Genomic DNA, 20,000 nt, shown 5'->3' with positions numbered 1-20,000 from the left:
GACATGAGCTCCCCAAACCAGCCAGTCAGACACATGCTGCACATATCCCAGCAGTCTTGGGTTTGCTATCATGACCTCCTGTTAGAGGTCACCGGAGTCCCCTTCACCTTGGCTCCATCTGTGCTGTCCTCTATGTAAGCTCTCAGCAGTTTCTTGTCTTTCACTCCCCAGTGAGCTGAATCCAATCTCTAACACACCAGCATCCTTTATTTTCCTGTCCTGACCTCTGACTCAGTGCATTATGGGCCTGGACAGGTTGGAAGGTCAAAGCAATAACTGCCCACTTGGTTAGGAAAACAGGGTTTAGGAGTGTAACCCAGCAACCTCATCCACAAGGCACTATGTTTATGGTCCAGCCACTGTAGTCATGGGGATAACTGTCATGGCGACAATGCAAATGATGGTTTACAGGTAATAAAATCTCCTTAAGTGTGAGTCTAGAGATTAGAGGGGGAAGACTGGAGAAGACTGACTCATGGGCTGAGCCACAGGAGAATTGGGCCCAGGCAGCAGAGGAGCCCAGCAGACCTCTGGGAGGGGAAGATGGAGGGGACGAGAGTGAGAGTGTGGCACAGATCTCACGCTTGACAGGAGTGATGGCTCGACACTGCACAGTGACCTAGTTTTACCGGGAAGATCAGAAGAAGGGAGACAGGGGTGGATTGTTTGTATGGGGGGGTGAGAGAGAGAGGGGGGAGAGAAAGAGGGGAGAGGAAAAGAGAGGGAGAAAGAGGAGAGAGAGAAAGAGTGGGAGAGAGAGAGTCAGAGAAAGAGAATGAGAGAGAGAAAGTGATAGAGTGAGAGAGAAAGAGAAATAGAGAGAGAATAGAGGACAAAAGGAAGCAGGAGTTAAAAGGCATAGGAGGGGTGGTGGGGGGGGGGCAGAAGATGAAAGAGGAGGGGCAGGTGGCAGGTGTGGAAAAGGAAACGAGTGGCAGAAACATCTCTTCTTAGCCCCAAGAGGCAACTGCTAAAGTGCAAATAAATGTCACCTGCCCATGATCTATCCTAACATCTCCCTTCTCTCTATGGTCATGTCAGGGATCATGGCATCAGAAGAGTCTATTAGTCAATAAGTGAAAATACAGCAGAATAACACACACACACACACACACACACACACACACACACACACACACACACACACACACACACACACACACACACACACACACACACACACACATATAGGTGTGTTTGTTTCAAATCGGCCTGGTGCTGTTTCACTGTTCCTCTCATCCCAGACCTCTCAGTGTATCTCTCATCTGTTTCCTGCCACCTGACAAGTTTCAGTTCTTCACTGAGTGAGAGGAGAGGGAAAGAAGGAAGGAGAGGAGAGAAGGGGAGAGCTGCAGAGATGCTGCAGACCTGATGCCTCCGCACGCAGTGACATACGTTAAAGGAGGACAGTAAAAGGAGGTGCAGAGGAGGGGAAAACCAGCTGCTAACATGAAGCAAACAACCCTAGACAAACAGGTCCTTTGTGGTGAATGTTTTGTACCACGTCCATGGAGACCCCCCACCCCACCCCCTGTGCTCAGTAAAAATGGTGAATTATTTACCCCCTGACCCATCGGTGAATGACTTCCTGAAGGAGCCCCTCCCCTCATTACACTGCCCCACACATCAGCAGCCCCCTCTGGGCTTCCGTACAGATGTACACTGGAGCCGTCAGTCTAAACATACGGGCTGTCTCCGCTGGGTTAGTTACGAGCCGTGTCTGCTCCTCACACGCTGCACGGTCCTCCCATGTTGTCTTTGTTCAACTGTTGCCGATACCCTTGTAAACTGACTGTTGTTATTGTAATTTTTGGTTTCACTATATCCAGCTTCAGTAGATTTGCATTTGTGTGTGTGTATGTGTAGACATGCAAAACCCCCTTTATACAACCAGGTATATTATATTTGGCCCTTTTAAGTAATAAAAAATGTATATCATACTATCCCAATAATCAAAACATGTCTTTATTCTATACAAAATTTATCCAAAAACCAAATAAATGAAAAAAGTAAGAAAAAAAATAGCAATTTTGGGTTCAACAATACAAATGAGAACTATGCTTCAACACACAGGTTCTTCAAGTGTTTCTGTTGTCTCTTTCTCTCTCTCTGCCTCTCTGACTCTCTCTCTCTCTCTCTCTCTCTCTCTCTCACTCTCTCACTTTTTCTCTCTCTCTACCTTCCCCCCACTTCTTGCTTTTGAAAAGCAGAAACAAACCACACGCTCATTATCCAAACAGCATCTCACTTCCTGTGAGCGCTCTCCCAACCCAGGCTCCACCCTGACCAATAGAGGCAGGCCTGGTCGCTAGGGCTCCTTAGCAACAGCGCTGGGTGAGAGGAGAACCTGTGTGTGTCCCAGAGGGTGTGTGGTAACCGTAGTACAGTGCCTATTACCAAACCAGCGTGTGTGTGGTAGTGGTAATACAGTTATAGAAGCGTGGAGGTCCACCCATGATACAGAGAGCATTATTTACAAGAGGGGGTGTGAGAGGTAGCCCGGGCAAAGACACACAGATGCACAAACAAGATTTCCTCCTCAGAAATGATCAAATCTGTGAGTTAAAAAATCCAGATTTAAAGCGATATTAATGTAGAGTGAATATTTCTATGGCCATTTAGTTTTATGGTTTTTATTTTATTTTAACAAATTTGATTAGAAAATTTGTGGTATCTTTTTTTAGCAAAGAATAGGAAATGACTTTTTTCAGTTTTTCTTTATTTTGTGGTTGCTGGGAAGATCAGACCAGTGATATCTTGCAGATCTGTGTGAATGCTGTGTGTTTTCCTTACGTGGACCCAGAGGTCAGGGAAGGGTCAGTCATGAATATTTAATACTGCCCAATGTAGGACTGCCTTTTGGAGACCTATGCTCTACTAATGTTGAAGTCAGCTAGGGGTCTCATTGATTCGATTTAACAGCTCTAATATCCCTCTATTCCGGTTTTAATCTCACGTTCCCTCCCCTTAAAATCAAACAAAGGAATGCTAATGAACGGCAGGAAAGTTCAGATGAGGAGCTTCTGAAGATATCTGTCAGGCCTAATTTCCCTGTACATCTGCCGGGGGTGACGATGGTGATTGGAGGTATTCTGAGGCATCGGACGGGCTCGGCAATGCTCTTGCACCACATGGGGTGAGGATCAACCCCACCCTACCCCCACCCTCTTCTCCACCTCCCCCCTTGTGGTAGTACGTGTGTGGAGGATTGGTGAGCTAAGAGGTGAGAACACGCTCCGCTGGGACCCCCAGTGTGTGTGTGAGAGTGTGTGTGTGTTGTGTGTGTGTGTGTGTGTGTGTGTGTTGTGTGTGTGCGCGCGCGTGTATGTGTGCGTGCGCATATCGACAGAAGGGAGGTTAGAATTGAACTGCTAACAAATCCATTCATTACAGCCGCGGAAAACGTTTTTTTGGGATTATTCTAGACACATGCTGGCACTAAATTACACCTCCCTCCCCCGAGTTCAGTGATAACGAGCCAGTGAGCTCAGGAAGCCGGCCAAGCCATGTCCTTGCAACCAGACCATCGAGAAAAACACAAGGTTAAGGCTTGTCACTTAACCACACACACACAGCTCCACTTACTGATGGTGTCACAGCTTGGAGACACAAGTGTCTCACAGACGTCTGAACTCTTAAAAAAGCTTCAGTGTCAGTAAAAACACGGAACCCCAGATCTTGTTATGTGCGGAACTAAGGAAGAACGTGTCCGTGTCTTTGTTTGGCGGACCAACAAAATGAGGGGGGACCTTCGTTCTAGAACATCCCGTTCTAGGTACACAGTCTGGAGAGCAGCTTTCTTAGCGTTCCAGGCGTGTTATAGCAGGTGTGAGACAGCACTGTTCTCCTGTCCTTCCTGCGTCCCCACTGCCGTCTCACTCCGGTGCTGTTCCAGACGCTAGCGGCTCTCCACACAGGATGCACCTGCTAATAGATGCGCATGGTAATGTTGTTCTGTACCTGCTCACCCAACTGTCCGTTTGGGTAAACACTCTCTATTTGAGACGACAGCCAGACAGGAAACAGGAGACGGGGTAGCTGAATATTACAGGCAGACTCCATTTTGCAGCACAGTAATGTAATATCAGAGGCCAGTGGACAGTTTGGTCTGGTCTGTTTCCGCTGTCCTCACACTTCACTGAGGTAAATCTGTCCCGCTGTCCTGCCCTGTGGTGCAGTGACTCCTCGCAGAGCAACTGTGAGTCACGTTTCGCGTTTGACTGGTGTCGCGCTGCTTTTAGCCAGACTCCTGGAGAGAGTTCACGCTGCTCATGGCTCACAGTTCTGGCAGATTTCTGCTCATCAGTCACTATAAATCTGAGGGGGAAAGGGGGCTTGTTTTGTTTTTTTTTTGTATTTCTCAGCACACAGTCACCACTCAAGAAGGTGAAGGTATGATAATGTCCTAATAAAACTGCATTTGCCATGATCCCCATGGCCTGACCATGCCTGACATAGGATCTGTTCTGCTGAGACTCGCAAATGTGCAAGTGCCCCATGAGGAGATTGGATGTGCATTTACACATTCAGCTCTTCATGACATTACATGACTCACACACACACACACACACACACACACACACACACACACACACCCCTACGAGCAAATCGAGAAACTGGAGCTTCAGTTAAGGATGCTTCTAAAAATAAGGCTTTCTTCTGTGAGAAGTGTTATTGCCACATATAAAAAGAATTCTGCTGAGAGAGCTTCTCATTTGGCAGCCAAAGCGCGTAGTTGGTGTTACCACAAACACAGTGGCTGGACCACCATTACACGGCCGCGGCCATGCCGGCTCTGTGTCCTCCACCACGTCCTCTGCAGACCAGGGCGGGTGTTTATGAACAAGCCATCCAATTCTTTCCTAGTTCTGGTGATAAGCACCATATTTCAAAACCAGTGCTAAAGTAAAGGTGTAAGATAAAGGTGTGTTCAGTGCAGGTGGCAGTATCTTGTATACGGTTTGTGTGATCTCTTGGTGGGATGTGTGTGTTTGTATGTGTGTGTTTGTGTGTGTGTTTGGTGGGGGGGGGTGTTAATGCTCTAGCCTAAATATTTGTGAATGACAGTCTGTATTCATTAATCCCTGTTCTCCAGAGCCCACAATCTCTTCTGCAAGAGCTGTACACAAAAGAATGGCTTTTCTCTCCTCTGACACAAACACCCGCACACACACGTGTGCGCAAGCACAAACACACTTGTGCGGCTCCCCTGCGTTTGTTCTCCTGCACACAATCGACCTCTTGTGCGTGTACCCTGGTCCAGCTGGTCTGTGTTAACATTATTAAACACAGTCATAATGTCACTGTCCTCCATACTGGGAGGAGCACAGTTTAAAAGCCCCACCCCGTGTGCAATTCTGATATTCTGATTGGAGCCCGCAGGCCTGTGAAATAAGTGTGTGTGTGTGTGGGGGGGGGGGGGGGGGGGGGGGCAAGAGATGCAGGCATGCATGACGGAGAACGTCAGTACACACAGCCATCGTGCACATGCCACCCTGCCACTGTCAACACTGCATGCAAGTGGAGCCAGAGTCCAGTCAGCCTGGCAGCAGCTGACATAGGGATACACCATGCTGTAAAATCTCCAGCTACACCATTGAAGATGAACTGGCAATACTGATCTGAGTTCAGAGAGACAAACATGAGGAAAGAGTGAGAGAGAGAGAAAGAGAGAGAGATGGAAAGAAAAAACTCAAGAATATATGTAATGTGCTTAATAATGACAAAGAGAAAAAAACAGGCATGTAATTGTAGTTTAATGATCTGTGAAAATAAATGTTGAAAACTGCTCCAATTATGCTCTCTCACAATGCAACCAGCCCTTTAACTAACTTTAACTACCATCAAACAAAGACACCTGAATAAAGACGCCATGACGTTCGTGTGCGTCCATGCTGCATTTCTGCATATCGTTGAATACTAAAGGATTTCAAAGACTGGAGTGCAAACGATGAATTCGACCACATGAACCTGCTGGGTCTGAGTGCCATCTCTGGTTTGGACCACTTCCAGCTCAGACAAAGGCCCTTCTTCTGTCTACCAGAACATCAACCGTCAGCAGATGTTCTGAGTGATCCTGACAGTATGATGATGGTAACAGCAGTGGATCCAGAAAACACATGAGAGGAAATGAATTTTGTGAAAATTAGTTTATCATAGAATAAGAGGCCTGGTAGATTATGGAGGTCCATGAGAGACAATACACAGGTCTGAAGCATGTGTGTGTGTGTGTGTGTGTGTGTGTGTGTGTGTGTGTGTGTGTGTGTGTGTGTGTGTGTGTGTGTATGTGTCTCATACACACACCAGTGAGCATGTGCGTGGAGTGCTTCAGGAACAGCGCAGTTGTCTGTAACACCTGCATTCAGTTCACAGCATAATATCATCACCCTTACACACCATTTAGTCTATAAAACACACCATATGTCATCACTGTGTATTATCTGAGAGCAACACTGGAGCGCCAATAAAAAGTGCTCTAATGTGCGTCATTAGAGAGATACACAATCATCATGACAAATGACCACCATTGCTCAAAGACACACAATTATACACTGACAAAGAGTCTTTTGTCGAAGAGAAAAATATCAAACACTGAAAGTCCACTGCAAATGGTCAGGACAGCTTCAGGAACACCAGGAAATTCCCGGTTTTCCAGGCATGGGGTCTTCCACAATTATCTAATTGAAGCTGAATCTCAGACTGACACAGAAAATAAGAGACTTGGCAATTGTGAACATGCAACAAAGCAGTGTGAACACGTGTGAAAAAGACATGTGAAAAGGAGTGAATGTGCTGGTATAGTCCATGCTGTCTCTGTCCCTCTCTCTCTCTGTCACTCTCTCTCTCTCTCTGTCTCTCTCTCTCTCTCTCTCTCTCTCTCTCTCTCTCAGTTACCAGCCTCCACTGTTCTTCCTCTCTTTCAGCCTGACTGCATTAACAGGACGCATATAGACCTGCTAACATGACGATGAACATAGACACGCAAACGTTTACCTCTCATATGCATCTCTCTGTGCTGGTCAGACAGAACCGGCCCGAAGCCCGAGGCATCCTCAGCGCTGGTCAAATCCTTCCCGCCAGGTGCACCAGCCGGTGGGGGATTTATGATGCTGGTTCTTCCCGAATTAAATCCACACGCAGAGAGTCTGGGTCACTGTGTCTTATTGTCTCCTGGAGTAGAACAGAGTAATAGAATGGAGTGTGTGTGAGAGTGAGAGTGTGTGTGCCTGTGCAAAAGCTCTTTAAGAGGACTGTTCTCTTATAATGCATCCATGCCATCGTGTATTCTGGATTCTCTCTCACTCTCGCTCCCCCTCTCTCTCTCTCTCGCTCCCCCCCCCTCTCTCTCCACTCTCTCTCTCTCTCTCTCTCTCTCTCTCTCTACACCCTCATACACACAGAGATTCACCACCCACTTTGCCCTGCCCACCTCATGAATAATAAATAGCCCCCTGGGCATGCAGCCACCCCCATCTTTGAGAAGGAACACTCACACGTGAATGTACACAAGTGTACATGCACAAACATCCACGCAGCCGTAGACACACAACTTATCATATACGTACACAGAGCCGGGGCAGTCAAGCATGCACGCCAACCCCCACTACGGGCAGGACTCTGAGATTGGTACACCCCCCCCCCCCCCCCCCCCCCCCACACACACACACACACACTCCACACACACACACACACACACACACACACACACACACTCCACACACACACACACACACACACACACACACACACACACACACACACACACACAAACACACTCCACACACACACACACACACACTTTCAGCCTCTCTGCTCCTCGCCCTTCTCTCATGTGTTTATCCATGTCTGTCTCATTGCCAGTCAGTAGCATGTTGGCAACATGCAAACGGCCCCTGCTCACAATCAGGGATGTCCAATGTGCAGGAGAATCAAAAAGCATCTGCACAAGGGAAAGAATAAGAGAGGATGAGACAATGCCAGAGAATGAGAGAGAGAGAGACAGGCAGAGAGACAGAGAGTAAATGGGAGAGAGATACAGACAGAGAGAAGCCTGAGAAACTGAACTCTGAGAGAACTGAGAGGTTCTCAGTGATATCTGAGAGGATCTCAGTGAGATCTAAGAGGTTCTCAGTGAGATATGAGGTTCTCAGAGAGAAATGAGGTTGTCATTGTGATCTGTGGTTCTCAGAGATTGCCTGTGGTTCGTGGTTCTTAGAGAGATTTGTGGTTCTCAGAGAGATTTATGGTTCTCAGAGAGATCTGCTGTGCAGTTTGTTTGTTAAGAGGTTGTTAAGAGCCAGCATTAATTATAGCTCTCAACCATTTGACTAACCAAAACATGGCTTCTGCATTATTGGACACTGCACAAGATACAATTACTTTAGAAAAGGGTTTTGTTTGTGTGCATGTGTGTGTGTGTGTGTGTGTGTGTGTGTGTGTGTGTGTGTGTGTGTGTGTGTGTGTGTGTTTTGCATTCACACAACAATCATCACAATAAGAGATGCAGAAAAAACATTTTCTGTAATTATCTCAAATATTAACCGCTCACAATCAACAATCCCGCAGTACAAAATAGCTTTAGAGATAAATGATCTTGCAGCAAAGGAATGAAAAATCCAACTATGAATCAATACATTAGAATATGTTGTACTCACTGGACAAGTGTTTTGACACAAGCACAGATGGTCAAAGACTTAAGAACCATAGTATGTGATTTTTGCACACTCACACAGCAAACACTCATGTAGCATGTGCTTTTTGAAACACACATGCAGCTGTGCTCACAGGTAGGTCATGGTAATACTAAGATGATAAACAAATCATAGGGTCCCTGTCTGTCCAGATTAAGTCCATGGTACTCATATTCATTCATGGGTGACTGATGATGATGGTGTGGAGTGGAGTCATAGAATTGCCCTTCAAGAAGCTTCAAGCCAAGACCCTGCTGACACTCAGCACCTGCTCCCTTCCTGGTTCCACGTGGCAGCAGGTGACAGGCAGCCAATTGTCCTCTCCACCACAAGTAAGTGAATGGAACATCTGAAGCTTAAAATAGCTTAACAAAGTGCCCAGGGGCAGCTGCTTTGGCATAGCCTAACTGACAAAGGCAAAAGCTGGAACACAGAAGACTGATGGGCAGCTAGAACACACAGAAGACTGATGGGCAGCTAGAACCCACAAAATACTGATGGGCAGCTAGAACACATAGAGGACTGATGGGCAGCTAGAACACATAGAGGACTGATGGGCAGCTAGAACACATAGAGGACTGATGGGCAGCTGGAACACATAGAGGACTGATGGGCAGCTGGAACACATAGAGGACTGATGGGCAGCTAGAACACATAGAGGACTGATGGGCAGCTAGAACACATAGAGGATTGATGGGCAGCTGGAACACACAAAGGACTGATGGGCAGCTAGAACACATAGAGGACTGATGGGCAGCTGGAACACACAAAGGACTGATGGGCAGCTAGAACACATAGAGGACTGATGGGCAGCTGGAACACACAGAGGACTGATGGGCAGCTAGAACACACAGAGGACTGATGGGCAGGTAGAACACACAGAAGACTGATGAGCAGCTAGAACACAGAGGACTGATGGGCAGCTGGAACACACAGAGGACTGATGGGCAGGTAGAACACACAGAGGACTGATGGGCAGGTAGAACACACAGAAGATTGATGAGCAGCTAGAACACAGAGGACTGATGGGCAGGTAGAACACACAGAGGACTGATGGGCAGGTAGAACACACAGAAGACTGATGGGCAGGTAGAACACACAGAGGACTGATGGGCAGGTAGAACACACAGAGGACTGATCTACAGCTAGAACACACAGAGGACTGATGGGTAGCTGGAACACACAGAGGACTGACAGGCAGTTCAACAGGGGACATTCAAGCATCCCACTGAGCCGGGGGTCAAGAAACACTCACAATCTGGTGGCATTTACTTCTCCATAGTAACCAACATGCATTACAATAGGAGCTCTTCTGTGTTTACACAGCAGAAACCAGCAGTGGGAGTTTAACAGTAAACATCAAGACAAAGATTAATGCTTCATTTTCTATGCTAAGCTTGATGAAATACAGGAGTCACCCTTTCAAACCGCCGGCTCTTGAACGGAGGGGATGTCAAGCGTAAACGCTAGCAGTTGTAAGGGTTTTGGCATCTCCTACTTCGCTGCTCCGGACTGGGGGGGTCGCAGAGTGGACATCCCTGGCTGTGGGAGGTGTTCCACATTCCCGACGCACTGCTGACGTCTGTTGTGTGGGCCGCTGTGTTGGAAGATGCAAAACAGGAGCATGGGCCCTTGAATAAGCGAGTTGTTTTCTGCCGCGAGCATGAAGGTTCAAGGCTTGGAATCATCGTGTGGAAGCAGCGAGTGGTAGGGACGCAGGGGGAGAGATCTCTTGAAGCAGATGGCACTTGGTTCAGATAGGAGACTCCTGCATGTCTCTAAAGCCTGATCATGCTAGGACAGCCCTGCTCTTCATGTTTAAATAAGCACTAGCATAGCATGTAGCAGATACTGATCACATACGTCATGTTAGACCCCTGCCTCTCACAAGCTGTAGCTCATGTGACAGCTCTAGCCTTTAGAACATGGGGACACTTTCATTTGTGGTACATATTACATGGTATACTGCCAGAAGCAGCATTTAAAGGCAGATCTTAAGCCATTAAGGGGGAAAAAATGTCCAATGTTTCAGCAAACTGCTGATTGTGATTAAGGTGCATTGTTCTACTGCAGAGGCTGAGAGAATTCACAAAGGCCCTTTTTTTCTTCACGGTATCAGACATGAGGCTAATTGCACTGTTTAAATATTTAGGAAGTCACACTGGACAAACAGAGACAGCAGAGGATTAAAGTGAGTGGGGAAGAGAGATGTATTGATAAAGAGAGAGAGAGATGGCCATAAAAACAAATAGAAGGCTTCTTGTTTGTCGTGAAACTTGGGAATGGCACAAAACCCCAAACACAAAGGCATGGTGGAAGAGCATGAGGACTAGCTGCATAACCCCAAGGCCTCATGGGCTGGAACAGGACGTTCCACAGGGCGGTGTGGACCACCAGCTCCCCAATCATCATTCCGGGTGGCTCATTAGGGCCTAACAAAAGGTTTGGATCTCTCAGATACAGGCACTGAGCTGTCAAGCTGGGAGTGAGGACGCAGCTAATGAGTTGAACCAGGACCACAGGAGTCTCAGTGGGGCAGATCCACTCTGCTGTATTCAGCTGTGCTGAATTAAGCTGTGTGAACTCATTTCACACGCAGATCTCGGCGTTACGCAGAGGGCTCAGACTCAGCACGTCAGTGAGAAGATGTAAGAACTAAATAAACTTACCAAGTGTGTAGAGGATTCGGACTCATCCCAGGACTGAGATGGAGAAAAGATGCAAGAAGAGCCACCATACAGATTTGATCCTGGACCATCAGATTGGTCAGTGTGAATGTGTGATCAGGTCATGTGGTTGAAGCAGCCTGCACAGGTCAGACCTTCAACAAGCGTGTCTCCACACTGCCACCCGTGGCGAAAACAGCAGACGTTCTCTTATATACAGTTATCGTCCCAACACTTTCTACACTAATGCCTCTGCTCTCCATCACCAGATACAGCATGAGTGTCTCTATCTTAGTACAAGAAAATGGGATATCAGCCTGCTTGTGGTTTCACACAGTTAAAAGCGCTCAGAGATGCAATCGTCTTTGGCAAAGCATGAGTTTCAGGTCAGCCATGCGGTCACATGACACACAGGCACAACAGCCAAGCTTTGCCGAGGGCCGTGTATTACATGTCTTGCACAGCTCAGGGATGGTGAAGAGACGGTCAAACATGGCGCTCACGCAAAAGCAGGCAAGCCTGTCAGCACTGTGACTGTAAGGTCAACTTATATAAACCAGGAAATTGGGCTTAAGAGGAGCTTTGTAGTTTGTGACGGCTGTTTTGCCTAGTACCAGTGTCTGAAGCCTCAACCTTCATTACCTTTCACTGCTTCTGCCGCTCTATACTGATCTGATGTCAGTGTGTAAAGCCTCAGCCTTCACTACCTTTCACTGCCTCTGCACACTGTTCACATGCCCAGTGATCCATTTAACAGACCAATGACACCAGCTCAGAACATCTGCCTCTGCAGACATCTGAGGCATTAAAAGAACAAAAGAAAAGAAAGAAAGTTGAGACAAAAGGAGGAAGAAATCCAGCACTCATGTCAGATAGCGAGACTGATTTGCAATCAATAACATTGATTACCTTTAGGATTAAGATTAAGATGTAGGATTAAGATTAGGATTAACAGGACAGTACTGCTTAGGGGTAGAAAACCTGATGGTGACCGCACTCTGAGGGGCCTTTCTTGAGTCATGACACACAAGGCTATATATCATTCAGCTCTCCCACACATTAAGTAAGGGCTAGAGTTCAGGGCCTTGTCAAACACTAAATAATCAAACTTGTGACACTCTAAATTGAATGTAACCTTTGGTTATTAAGAGGTCAGAAGTTGGGTTCTTTATCTTCTACAGCAGATGGCATGTAAGCCTCTGCCATGGAGACAGAGAGAGAAGACTGATAGTAGTAGTGGGACATGTCCTCCATACATCTCCTATGCTCTGATTCAGCTTCGTATGAGAACATGGTCTGGTTAAACAACCCAACGAGAAGTCAAGACTACAGGGGTTGTGGAGGGGTGAAGGGTGAAGGGTCGGTGTGCTCCCAGTGTTCCAGGTCGGATTATTTGCTCTCTTCTAGAGGCTTACTGTAAATCAAGATGATGGAAAGAGTGGGGTGGAGACAGAGGAGATGAGGGGGAGAGAGAGATCGGGTGAAGGGGAGAGAGAGGAGAAAAACAAAAAAAACAAAAAGACACGATGGACCATCTGAGGCAGGTAGAGGGAGCACTTGGTCCAGAAGAGGAAATCAAGCCATTGCAGAAATGACACAATGGTTGCCAGGGGCCACCGTGATGTAAGGGGACACTTCACCAGTTAAACGGGCCCTCAATGGTTTGATGTCATTACTCCAACATTTAAGGTGACACTTTTATATCCACAAAAACACAGATCCAGAACCCTGCTCTGTGTAGCTGTGTATTCTCTGACAATACAATCATTCTTGTACCATACGTGATTACGTAGATCATATAAGACATCACCGTTATAACATATGTGATTATTTGTCTCCAGTTTGAAGTCAGGTGAAGGCTTTCAACAAGTGAAACCCAGGTAGAAACTGGGTGCTAATCTGTGTCAGTCAGGGAGGCGGCTCTGGTGTTCACGTTTGTTGTGTTAAGTACCCTGGGGTCACGGTTCAGTGCAGACTTCAGTCAAACTCTGCAGACACACCAACAGAAGGTTGGGACTCTGATGTGAATTAACAAAAGCACTTTGCTGCCTGTCAGTCAGGGAGCGGCTGTCACACACAGGCCCCGTTCATTCTCTCCCCATGTACTCTAGGGTCACGGCCCGCCCATCAACAGGCAGTGATGTCACTGGTTCAGTTAATTGCTGACAAACCTTCTGACTACCATCGTGTGTGAAAGGAAGTAGAAGACACACACACACACAAGACAACCATCGTTTCGAGAGACAATAGGACAAAGCAGCTGGACGGCAGTAGACCAAGGTAGCCCTGCATACATAATTACTGAACCACAAGCCATCTGTAGCATAGACTGAACATCTGCTTCAAATCAATAAGAAACACGACTCAAGAAATCAGATTCACTTGATCTTAGTTAATGAATGTTTGTCAAAAAATTTTCAAACTTGATTCGGTTGAAGCCAGTGGGGTCATGCGTTTCTACGGACCTCTTCCTCTACTGTATGACAACTTTACATTGGACTCATTGTCTGATCTTTAAGAAGCACTGATTATGACCTCCCATTGGGACCCAGCAGTCATTTGTTCTGTATGTAAACACAAATGACAATAGCCTCGAACATTCCTTAGAGAGTTCTGGTGGGTTTGGAACCATTAAGAATAAATATACAAGAATATGTGTTTCCTTCAATGACACAATCCAAACAATTTTAAAAGCCCATGTTAGCAGGTTGTCTGATCACTAGCAGTTTGACGCCTACCACAGGAAACACAGAAAGCACAGTGGCACTAACATCACAGCTTGCAGGCCAGTTATTTAAGCTTCATTTAACGATGGACACCCCTCTGTGAACCACCTGCAGATAGTGCCTTTTATTCCTGATAAATGTTAGGCCATTTACATCTCACTGATGCCAGATCATATTTAGATGCATGGAGGTAATTTTTTGGAGGCGGGGGGGCTGGACATGTCCCCTGCACTTTTTCAAAAGCCAGTTTTGGTAAACCCCGCCCCCCAGTTCTCAAGCCATTTGTGTCCCCCCCACCTATGAAATCAAAATTTCGTCCATGTTTAGATGCTTCATTTGGATGGGAAGACTGTGGCTGCATCTCAATTCAGGGGCTGCAGCCTACGTAGACCGCGTAGACCGCAGCCCACGGTGGCCACACACTTCGAAGGCCGGGTAGGCTGCATCTCACGGCTGTTAAATGAGACAGTCTAGTCTTCGCAAGACGTATGTTTGCGTGACCACGCTCTGCCCCGTTTCATACGTTACATACGTTTTTATCACATCACCCACAAATGCCTAAAAGAAAATGTGTTGAACATGTATTCACACGTTTGGCGGGAAGTATAACTTCATAACAAAATTCAATGTATTTTTATAAACGTTACTCTTTAGTAAATACTCAAAGCACAGGTTTACCTGCAATATCATTAATAACTGGCATGTTATTTAGCATCTCATTGCAGTATAAATGTCCATATTTAAAAAATACCGACATTTAAAAACGAATTCTTCGGCCCGTACACTAGACTCCGCCTGTTTATTGTTCATAGAGTAATGAATCCTGGGATATGGTGGGACGCGAAGGATACTCAGATGCATCCTTCGTTTTCGGGGTTTTGAAGGCTACATTTGTCGGCCGCATAAGAAGGAGTCCACGAATTGGGACAGCCTCGGCGCGGCGCAGTGACGTAACCGGCCTACAAATGCGCACTTCGTGGGCTGCAGCCCCTGAATTGAGATACACCTACTGTCAAACATGACCTCCTGACAACTGAAAACTTCCTTTAAAGGAAACTCCGCAACACTGCAGACTTTATTACAGAGCTTGTTGATTCTGAGATTAAAATGAAGGAAACACTTTGTGATAGAATAAAAGCAGTGAAACAATCATATGCTCGGATCCATACTCTATAACTGATGCAAGCCAACACCCAGCTCCACTAAAAGATTACGTCTAGACGGAACTGTTTTCAGGCAGCCATCGGATGGATTACAGCTGCTAATCGTGATTGGTTCCCTGCAGACCTGCCAATTTACAGACGCAGTCAGTCTGGTTGTAATTTAGAGGAACCCGTACATACCGGGTTGCCATGATTTTAGACAGAAGGTGGTCTATACACCCTGACCTACATGCACCAAGCCACAAGACCCCAGAGCAAAGGGTATATTTAGAGAGAATAGACATTTCTGAGAGAACATGTACAAATGAAAAGCAGGAATATTCTGTCTAGGAAATATTAGCAGGATGTCTAGCAGGACGTATCAATACATATGATGTGGTAGAGGAATCTGATTGTTTTAAAATGAACCTTTACTGTATTCTCTCACATAAATGCATGCTGCTTTGTTTACTGTAATTTCTCCTTTGGGGGAAAAGAGTTAATTTCAGATTAATACTAACATACATGATTAAAAAGAGTCCTTCAAAAATCATCTATAAATACAGAAATTACTGTCAATAGATTAATCACTGTAAGGACAGATGGGTGAAACAGGGACTATATATTATCTCATGTCAATAATTACTTCATGAAAGCTCCTGTCTGCTGCCAAGATTGTCCATCCATCCCCCAACACTCAGCACCAGTCAGAGTTATAGCACATCTCAATTTAACGTCTGATCATTTTCTTAGTCACTCTGGCATTTGAAGCCGTTCTGCCATAGTTCACGAAGCTGTAATCACTGTTCACTTCCTTCTCAAATGGACACTGTCCGATGGCCCCGTACGGGGTCAAGTAGCATCTGCCTCCTTTTGTAACGACCTTCCAAGGAAAGCTGAGAAGGCACTGACCTTTAGGTTATGACCTTACAGAGGGGAAAGTCTATAACTTCATCAGACAAAAAGCAGTCTGCACATTTTTACGATCACTCCGATTGGTTGGAGCTGGAGTCGTTAAGAATAAATGCAGGGATAATTAACCACAGTGCCGACTAGAGCAGGCGTCCGGGTGAGTGATACTGATGGGGTGGCGAAACAGACTCTTGTTAACCTTTGCTGGGTCCGGACCTTCATTACGCCTGCCTGATCGCATTAGTGCATGGTCCTTTGTGACCCAATTAAAGCCGCTTTAAATGAGGAGCTGTATATGGAGTTTAAACAACAGGACAGGTCACCATGATTCATAAAGACCTCCCATTTCTGGACCACAGTTGAACATGGGTGAACATGGCAGTGACATTTCAGATTTTACGGTGGCTGTAGTGTTAGTAAATCACAATGCAGTTTTATGAATGGTAACATCTACATGGATTTTCTAATTGACATAGCAACATCAACAATAAGATTTTTTATGACCAGTGGGGGGTTTCAGAGACGGAGGGAAGTGTTGTAAGGGACAGTCTATTCCTATTATGGGGGTGAATACCGACCCACAATATTACACTTGGAGCTCTCAGAAATCAGAATGCAGTGCAGTAGCAATTACTAGAGACCGAGAAAGAAGAAGGTTTTAATCAGCTCACACACATCGCCTTGAATGATTGATTTGAAAATGTAAAAACAAACAAAAACAACATTACATGTTTTTATTAGCACACAACTTTCTGTAGTTCTCTTTATGTGTGAATTAATCTGCCCTTATCCCATATGTAACTTCTCCAAAATGCAAGAGTCTAGGGAAAGACAGCATGTCTTCTTATGTTGGCTCCTGCGTACGTTTAGAACCGACTTTAACACTTTCCTGTTGGTATTTAAGGAGTTACATGGCCTGACTCCACGGTACATCTCTAACCTGATCAGTTTTCACTCTCCAGACAGGTCCCTCCAATCTGTTGATAAATTGCTGCTCATGTCTCGTGCTGTTGTTTTGAAAAGGGAGCGATTGTGCTTTTTTGCAGCCTCAAAGCTGTGGAAGAAATGAACTCTGTATAAAACATATACATTGCTTTAAAACTTCTGTCTTTTCCTTAGCTTATGACTTTATTTCATTTTAGTGGGTTGTCATTTTTTACTGCTGTGTTTTATTACTATGCAGTCTGCACTTTGGGTCACTGTAATCATGATATTTTTTATTATATATAAGATATATATATATTTTTTTTATATGTTTTGTATTTTTCCTAACAGCAGAATATACACTGGCCAACTCTGGTTGTTTTTTAAATGGGCTATAACAATCTAACTCACTGATTGGTTGATTGATCGACTGTGTATTCCTGGATCCCGCCCTGAACGGGCCTGTTACCCAACACCACAGGCTCCAAGCCTGAGTGCTGTGCTCCGCCAACTCCGCCCGTCTGCCTGACGTTCCCCGTGCGCAGCTGTGCCCTTCTCGCTCACACACGCCATGCCCAGACAGCAGGAGGTGGCACAGATGGGGGCGTGCGTGGTGGCAGGTTTCGCCTCTGGACAGCCATTCGCGGGCAGCTGGAACTGTACCCGGCATGCAGTGCATTCTCTGTTTGCACACCCTCCTATCAGAACAGTGAGGGGAGATGCACAATAGCCAAATCACCGGATATACCGCCGGTGCACGAGACAGAAGCACCCATGCACGCTCACACAGTGGGCTAATTATACTATACTGTCTATCACTTAAAGCAGAGATGTGCTGAATTCATATTTATTTCACAACTGGAGACAATCCTCCCCAGGTTCTTGTTAGTGGGTAGTGTTGACCACCCCCACTTCACACACATACTCTCTCAAACACACACACATACACACATATACATTTTTCAGCTTATTTAGCCCCACGGCCAACCTGATTGAGCTATAAACATTTCAACCTCTTCTGGGAATCTGACCTCTGACCCCCATCTCCCCTGAAGCCAACTTTTCTGCTCACCCCTCAAGAAATGTAACAATACCGCAGAAATGTCAGCCATAGTACGCTTTCCTGCTCCCGCGTTTCCAGCCGCTCCCACCCTTTTCCCCGCCGATCGGATTCCCTCTGTTCACTTTTGCTTTCTTGGCCCACTTTCGGCTGAACAATGGGCACAACTGCGCCTCCCCCCACCAGGACCACACTGGGCGGCTTTAAATATTAAAGACCTCCAGAGCACACCAGGGCAGGGCCCCAGGAGCACCTCTGCAGCCTGGCTACCACTGTCCATCTGCCGGGGAGAGGGGAGGAGGAGCGGCAGCACAGGGGAGGTGCAGCGGGGGGGGGAGCCAACGGGCACTCCCAGACGGACGCACGCTCTCCTCTCTCACCCCGTCACCGTTTTTATTGTCTTGCCATTTTTGAGTTCTTCTACGTCTGCGGTCAGATAATACTGATCCTGCCCGCCAACACACACACAAATCCTCACACATGCATGTGTGCACCTTTTCAACCTGACCCCTCTATTTCTCACAAGCCCCGAGGACAACGTTTCTTGAGTGTCTCTCTCCTTTTTTTTTTCGTTTCACACCTCCTCCTGTCTCAGTGCGCTGTGAAGCTGAGCAGAGTCTCAGCACACTGGCTCCCAGCATCCACAGCAGTATAGAAACACCCCAGACGCTGGCCGCAATACGTCTGCAATGGAATGAACTACTGTTGTTGCACTGCTGCCTGTGTGTGTTTAAACACACTCCTGATGTTATCACAGGCCCCTCTGAACACGTGTCGCACTTCACTCCCTCTGACCCAAATGGTCTCGATGCCATGACCCTGGACCCATCACCCCAATTAACACTGTTCCTTATCTACCGCCAGGCACCAGAACATCCAGACCTGTGTGAAGGGATCTTTGAGATGAAGATGCTGAGAGCGAGAATGAGACACATGCCAGGGTGTATTTTTAGGAGCATGGAAAGATCTCATCACCTGCCTGCCTTTGTTGGAAGGGACAGGTGTCGCGACCTAGCTGGGTTTCACGGTTGGGCGCGTGGGCTTGGAGGCAGCTTGCGTCCCTGGGGACGGACTAGATCTGTTACAAACACGCCACACCCATCCCGTCCCGACGTGACAATGCTTCATATCAGGTGACTCCCTCATCACTAACTTGGTCACAGGGGTATCGACTTGCTGTTAGGGGAGCCTAATCGATCTTAATCAGATTGGATGTAATCTGGGTGTGTGGGTCTTAAAGAGGTTGTTTAGCAGAGACATACTGTGTGTCTTGTGTTCCCCACTAATGTTGGTAAGCACTACGACCAGCCACTCTGAAGTAGGCCATAAAGAGTCTAAAGTAAGTACGATGTCTAAATCAACCACCACTGACTTTATCTTTCTTCTTATTCCATATTAAACATGTTGTGTGATATATCAAAAACTCCGTAAGGCAACAGAATACGGTTAAAGATGGGTCTGTATTACTTAGCCCCAAAGTTGCGTACATTTGTTACATTGTGGCAAGTGTGAAAACACCTGCGGAATGGTCGGTGTCTAAGCATCATGGTCATGAAACACCACAAAGAAACATGATCCTCAGGTTTGTGACTGATGTCCTCTCCAACCATACACCGTAGAGATACAGCAGATAGGAAATGAGGCGCAATGCAATAAACTGCAGCTAGATTGAAGTATTTGGTGATGGATTACATGTGTTTTGACACCCCTGGTCATGGATATCGGTGTCAGCATATGTGAGCCGGCCCAGTGCCAGATCTCCTCGTCCCTTTAGGTCTTCAGACATCTGTCTTTTAAGAGGAGCTCTAATGGCCCTTCAGCCAAGAATACATTTCACAAAGGTTAAATAGAGCTCGGGGGTCAGAACCACAGCATCAACA

The 20,000-nt window shown here is 46.4% G+C and overlaps 1 protein-coding gene across 17 annotated transcripts in view; it reads right to left on the bottom strand.

Moving 5' to 3' along the window:
• The window catches only part of nfasca (neurofascin homolog (chicken) a), a 65,713-nt gene that overhangs the window by 39,929 nt on the left and 5,784 nt on the right, over nucleotides 1-20,000 (bottom strand). For 8 of the 17 annotated variants that reach the window (XM_077004075.1, XM_077004082.1, XM_077004090.1 and 5 more), the window contains exon 1: nucleotides 6,994-7,303. The exons of 1 other annotated variant lie outside the window; for it this stretch is intronic. The gene's annotated coding sequence lies outside the window, so the exon portion shown is untranslated. Of the gene's footprint in view, nucleotides 1-6,993; nucleotides 7,305-20,000 lie in introns of those variants that run through there. 8 more of the 17 variants (XR_013130576.1, XM_077004016.1, XM_077004027.1 and 5 more) reach the window with 3 other exon arrangements.

Source organism: Brachyhypopomus gauderio, chromosome 1 (genome assembly GCF_052324685.1).
Source record: "Brachyhypopomus gauderio isolate BG-103 chromosome 1, BGAUD_0.2, whole genome shotgun sequence".
In the NCBI taxonomy this organism is placed as follows: Eukaryota; Metazoa; Chordata; class Actinopteri; order Gymnotiformes; family Hypopomidae; genus Brachyhypopomus; species Brachyhypopomus gauderio.
The sequence above is the reverse complement of the archived record's forward strand: the minus strand, read 5'-3'. Positions and strand labels throughout refer to the sequence as shown.